Source organism: Lagopus muta, chromosome Z (assembly GCF_023343835.1).
Source record: "Lagopus muta isolate bLagMut1 chromosome Z, bLagMut1 primary, whole genome shotgun sequence".
Classification (NCBI taxonomy): domain Eukaryota; kingdom Metazoa; phylum Chordata; class Aves; order Galliformes; family Phasianidae; genus Lagopus; species Lagopus muta.
In genome coordinates, this window is record NC_064472.1 from 44,398,228 (window position 1) to 44,404,227 (window position 6,000).

Consider the following 6,000-nt stretch of genomic DNA (forward strand, 5'->3'; position numbering starts at 1 on the left):
TAGGGGTTGGAAGGGACCTCCAGAGATCACCGAGTCCAAGCCCCCTGCCAAAGCAGGTTCCCTACACCAGGCTGCACAGGTAGGCATCCAGGCAGGTCTTGAACATCTCCAGAGAAGGAGACTCCACCACCTCCCTGGGCAGCCTGTTCCAGTGCTCCGTCACCCTCACTGTAAAGAAGTTCTTGCGCATGTTTGTGTGGAACTTCCTATGCTCCAGTTTCCAGCCGTTTCCCCTTGTCCTGTCTCCACTCACCACTGAAAACAGTCCGGCCTCGCCATTCTGCCCCCCACACCTTAGATATTTATAGACCTGGATCAGGTCCCCTCTCAGTCGTCTTTTCTCAAGGCTGAACAGACCCAGTTCACTCAGCCTTTCCTCATAGGGGAGATGCTCCAGGCCCTTCACCATCTTTGTGGCCCTCCGCTGGACTCTTTCCAAGAGATCCCTGTCTTTTTTGTACTGGGGAGCCCAGAACTGGACGCAGTACTCCAGATGAGGTCTTACCAGGGCAGAGTAGAGGGGGAGGATCACCTCCTTTGACCTGCTGGCCACGCTCTTTTTAATGCACGCCAGGATGCCATTGGCCTTTTTGGCCACAAGGGCACACTGCTGGCTCATGGCCAACCTGTCGTCCACCACGACACCCAGGTAATCATCTGCTCTTTAAGGATTAAGACAGATTATACTTCCACTTCAGACATGGAGTCCTTGCAAAAGAGCATCCTGCTTCCTCTGGCTGATACCAGTGGTTAACCATCTCCACATTGATCTCTGGTTTGCCTGAAGGCTTGAGTACCTGGTCCTTCACCCTGCCCCCAACTCTTGGGTTTGACTTAAGTTATACAGCAATTCTGCATTTGTTTTGCTATTCTTGTATTAAAATAATATGAAACTTGACTTCTTGAGCAAATAAGACAAAAAAGAGTGCAGAATTGCATGACCTACACATACACTATTGTAACAAATGTTTGTTTAGCATCCTCCATGCATTTCTTAGGCATACTATTTGTACTACTCAGTAAATGTTAAGCGCTACAGAAGTTATACGATTTTCTGTCCTTCTGTGTATAGTTAATGACTTCGTACATTGCAGACAGATCAAATGTCCTGCTAACACCTCTCACTTGTTAAATCAGACACCCCATCAAGAATTCAGATAAATGGCCCGGTGATAGAATTGTTAAGTACACGAATGAATGAGCAAAGCTGACATTTTCATACGGATGCTGCTATTTGGTGAAGACAAGACAACATCCTCTGCAGTTCTTAACAGCTTTGCACCTTTTTTTGCAGACTGATGGTCCTCTACCTTGAAGTCTTACTGAAAAAAAGAGCAAACATTTGCTTCCAGGTTGTGCAAACTCCTGTCCCAGTTTATCTCCTTGAATCCGTTCATGCTGTCCTAGCAGAGGAAGATGAATGGCCATCAGCAGAAAATACATTTTTTGAATTTGGCCTTGGTCCATGGGAGGAAAATAATATTGCAACATGTCTTACATAAGAATATAGGACCAGGCAAATTCATGTGTGTAATGAAATCATACATCCTCCAAATGCTGCTGGCTCTCCATGTCAGAATAGACTAAGGTGGAAAGAGTTGCTGAAGAGTACTAACAATCTTCTGTACACAGAATAGGTGAGGCCTATAGTCAAAAGCAGGTCATAATTGTACAACATTGGGAAAATTTTGCCTGAATATCTTCCTCAATAATCTTTACTCCAAGTAGAGACAGAGGGCAGTCTCCAGCTCTCTCTCCACCCATACTTCTCAAAGTATCAGGGATCGGAGCACCCCCCTTTATCCCTACCCCTCGACAGTGTTGTTTCTCCTCACTTCCTCACTGGCTGAAGTATTGAGGTTACAGACTTTCTGGTCCACCCAATATACGTTCTCCCTTGTATGTGACCCTCTCTTATATCATGTGTCACATATGTAATTAATTAACTCTGACTTCATGCAGCCCGGGGAGGAGAAGTTAATTACACTACTGAATTTGCTCAGCATGTCCAAAGTTTGTAAGTTCAAATTGTTGATAGACCTTCATAACTAAAATCTTGTTTGGTGAGGATGTGCAGACACCAGCTGGATAGGAATCTGCAAGCTTCTGCACAAGTCTGTGAGCAAGGGCATCTTGTTTGTAAGCCTTTGTAAAAATAATGTTGTTAGCCTTGTTTGTAAGCCTCTTTTGTTTCACATGAAGAGTAAAAGCAAGATATAAGAGAGCTACTGTAAAAGAGTTACTGTAAAAACACGTGCTTTATAAGCACCAGTACACACAATTATGACCTTAATTATTACAGTTTTATGAATTTTAAAATAAATGCTTTCTAAATCATTATGCAAAAATATTGCAGCTCTTACTTTTCATTCATTTACTTGTTGGTTTTTAAGATGGTAAGCCATACAAACATTATGCCATGTATATAATTTTGTATTGTAGCCTGATGCTTGAAATACATTTTGTTTCCTTGTGTTGAGCACAGGTCTTTCTCATTTCACTTGTTGGTCTCAGCTCTTAAACGGAGCACTTACCTTTGTTTATTGAGAAGATTGCACGATGGCCTGAATTCCTGCTACTCAAATAAGCTCTGAATTGCCTAACTTCTCTCCCCACATCCCCCTTTCCAATGAAACAAACATCCTCCAGACCACAGCAAACCTGTTTTGGTGAGTGTATTTCTCCAGGCTGCATAACCTGTCTTTTGGAAAGCGTTTTACCCAGCTCCTGTACCTGAAAAGAGCTTGATTTTGTCCCGTAATACTGTGCAAGGGAACAGCATGTGAGATAGCCCTGACTCAAATCAAGCGATCTTGGTTTTCACCTAATTTCTCACCAGTAACGTGACCCCAGGCCCACTTGGACTCCTGCTGCTTCCAGCTGGGTTCTCTCCAGGCTGTGGGGATGCTGGCCAGTCCAAAGCAACATACTTTAAGCTAAAGAGCATACACTCTAAAACATGCTCCCCTAATACCCACTGCATTCTGGCACACAGGAGGAACAGCAGCAAAAACAAAAGTAATGCCAGTGCTGAAAGTCATTGTGTTTTCCGTCTGGAGGCATCTTAGCAGAGCCATTCAAATAGCAACGTTACAGGCTGCCCAGGGAGTTGGTGGAGTCATTATAACGAGGTGTTCAAGAACCATGTGGATGCCTGTGGCACTGAGGGACGTGGTCAGGGGGCACGGTGGGAATGGGCTGAAGGCTGAATTTGGTGATTCCAGAAGTCATTTCCAACCTTAATGATTCTACGTTACTAATAACAAAAGACTTTAATGAATGGTGATGTGAGTAAGCCAGTTTGACATTTCGGGTAACAGTGCTGACCCAGTGCTGCCCTCCCAAGGCCACGGCAGCAGACATCACCATGACTTCAGGACAGGCTGATGTCCGTGATTGGCCCTATACTTGATTTTCATCAGTTGTTTGCTGTATCATCACCACTTTAAAAAGATCCTTTGTAGTATCAAGTCCACATAACTAAGTAAATCAGGAAATCTGTGGTCTGGGAAATCTAGTTGGTGGACATTCCTGCAGGCTTAAGCACAGTTGTTGTTGCACATGCTATATTGATTTATGAATAAAATAAAGGAGTACAAATGCAGCTGAATAGGCCAGCAGGAAAATTGCTTGCATGTATGAATGCAAAATGTCAATGAGTCACATATGAAGTCAGTGTATGAGGAAAAAAATAGGAATGCTGTGAGAGAGAAATGTGTGCACGAAATGCTGGAAACGCTGAAAAAAATCTTGTAGTGTGCCTGCTGTCTCTCAGAGCACTCACAGGCAGCCAGACTGGGCTGGGGAACGCAGTGACTGAGTATTTTTGGTAAACCTCGCTGTGGGAAGAATGCTCACTGTGTCCATCAGACACTGCATCTTCTTTCACTGCTATTACTGCAGTAAAATTTGCTGCTGCGGGGCTGTCTGTAGCTGGTGGCACACATGGAATTATGTGTGTGTTTTGCCAGTGGACAGGGCAAAGTGAGATAAATTTATTAAATAAGTGAATTTATCTTTACTTACGTTTAGAGCAATAAAATAATAACTGAAATAATATAGCAGGAATAAAACAAAGCAAGGTGATGCACGTAATCATTGCTGCACAAAACTAACCACAGCGATTAAGAAACATCACCAATTGCCTTCATTCTTCTCCATCATCCAGATCTGCAGTTTCTGGAGAGCCTCTGCTGCAGTGAGGATTTGGAGAACATTTCCTGGCAACTGAGAGTTCCTACACAGTGCGTCCATTCGGAGGTGAGGCCTCCAATGTCACTGCAAGCAGGTCCAGCTCTTATGTTGCTGAATAAACAAACTTACATAACTTAAAGTGAGGTGAAATTCGGTTTCATTCTCCTTTTGAATTCCACCTCAGGCCTGGTCAGAGCTCAAAGAGGAATCAGGGAATGTTTGTGTACTTGTAGGCCTTGAAACCAAGCTTCTGAACAAGGAAAGGTTAATACATTCTGAAAATGTTCTACCTAAGCTACATATCTTGCCAATGATCAGACACTAATATTATATAATGCTTGGTTGCGAGGTTCATCTGGAGGTCAGCTTTGGTTCGGGGCCTTAGTACTTCAGTGTGCTAAGTGGAACTTTGAGGAAAGGTTTAACAGCTCAGAAGTCAGCATGACAGCACCCAGACAACTTGATGCTGCTCATCTGATGCTTATTACATACCATTGGCCTTCGCTGTCCCTGATGGGCCTCTGCATAGTTAACACACCTTTAATGGCTGGACTTCCCTTGTGGTGCCGTGGAGGCACTTTTTCTCTCCAAGCTGTTAATCAGCTCTTCATTCCAAAACAAAAAATAATAAAAATACTAAATTTAAAAATGCTAAATTTGGTCCTGGGTACCAGGAGGATAATGGCTCACAAGTTCGTTCAGAGAAAAGGGAAGCTGCACTGCAAAACATAGCAGGTTGTGAGTGGCATAGCGCAATCCATGCAAACCCTGCACAGGAAGGCTGTTAGGCAGAACACGGCTTTTTAGAACTGATAACAGAGTCTGTTGCATGTCTGATAAAGCACAGTGCTTTGTGGATGCGGCAGCTGACAGGGGAAGTTCCTCATATTCTTACATAAATCAAAACCTACCAAGTTAGCAAAGGGAATTGGACAAAACCTACAGCAGTGCCAGTGTCCCTGATTATACAAGGCCATCTTTAGAGTATAGATAAGGAATAGGGAACTCCATCTGCTTTCAAGCATACCATCATTCCTAAATCAGCTGATATGCACTATGGACAAGGAAAGAACGCCAATCAGATGCAAAAAGATGGAACAGCTGGAGGTCGTGGGGTTGTTTGCGCTGCGATGGGAGCTGATGGGGAAGGAAGATTCCAGCAGCGGCCAGTAGGTGGAACACAGAAGAAAAGGGTCACAAGAATACACAAGGGATGCAGAATCTGAAGATGGTGGTGCAACTTACCCAAAATGAATGACAGAAATTGTCAGCTAAACTCCAGGAATGCCAGAAAACTTAGGTGAAGAGGTAAAGCGGTGTGAGCTAGGTCCATTGCTTCACAGACTGAGGAAAAAAGTGAAGTGCTGTGACATAAGGGATGTGGTAAGGCGAAGAAGGGTCAGAAAAAGAATCTATGGGCAACTCCACTCTTCAGGCTAAGGGGCTATGGGCAAACCACTGATACTCTTAGGAACATCCTTTGCATGGGCAAAACAGCCACTGTCTGGGGACTGCAGACATGGCCTTGTAGGTATCCAAGCTCACAGATGCTCTTCTAGTTTCTAGTGCAGATTTTGCCATGATTGAGATCATCTCTTTCATCTCTTTGCAAATGATATTTTGTTTTCCCTAAGAAGCCAGTCCACACATTCCAAATTATGAGGAAGGGGCACCTTCACATATTTGCTGATTCTTCTGTCCAAGAATCATACTTCTGTAGCATGGTAATTTCTCCACGTTTTATAAAGCAGATGCACAAAAAGGCGCAACTAGGCTTTTTGAGTGCACTGATGTAATTCAGCAGGA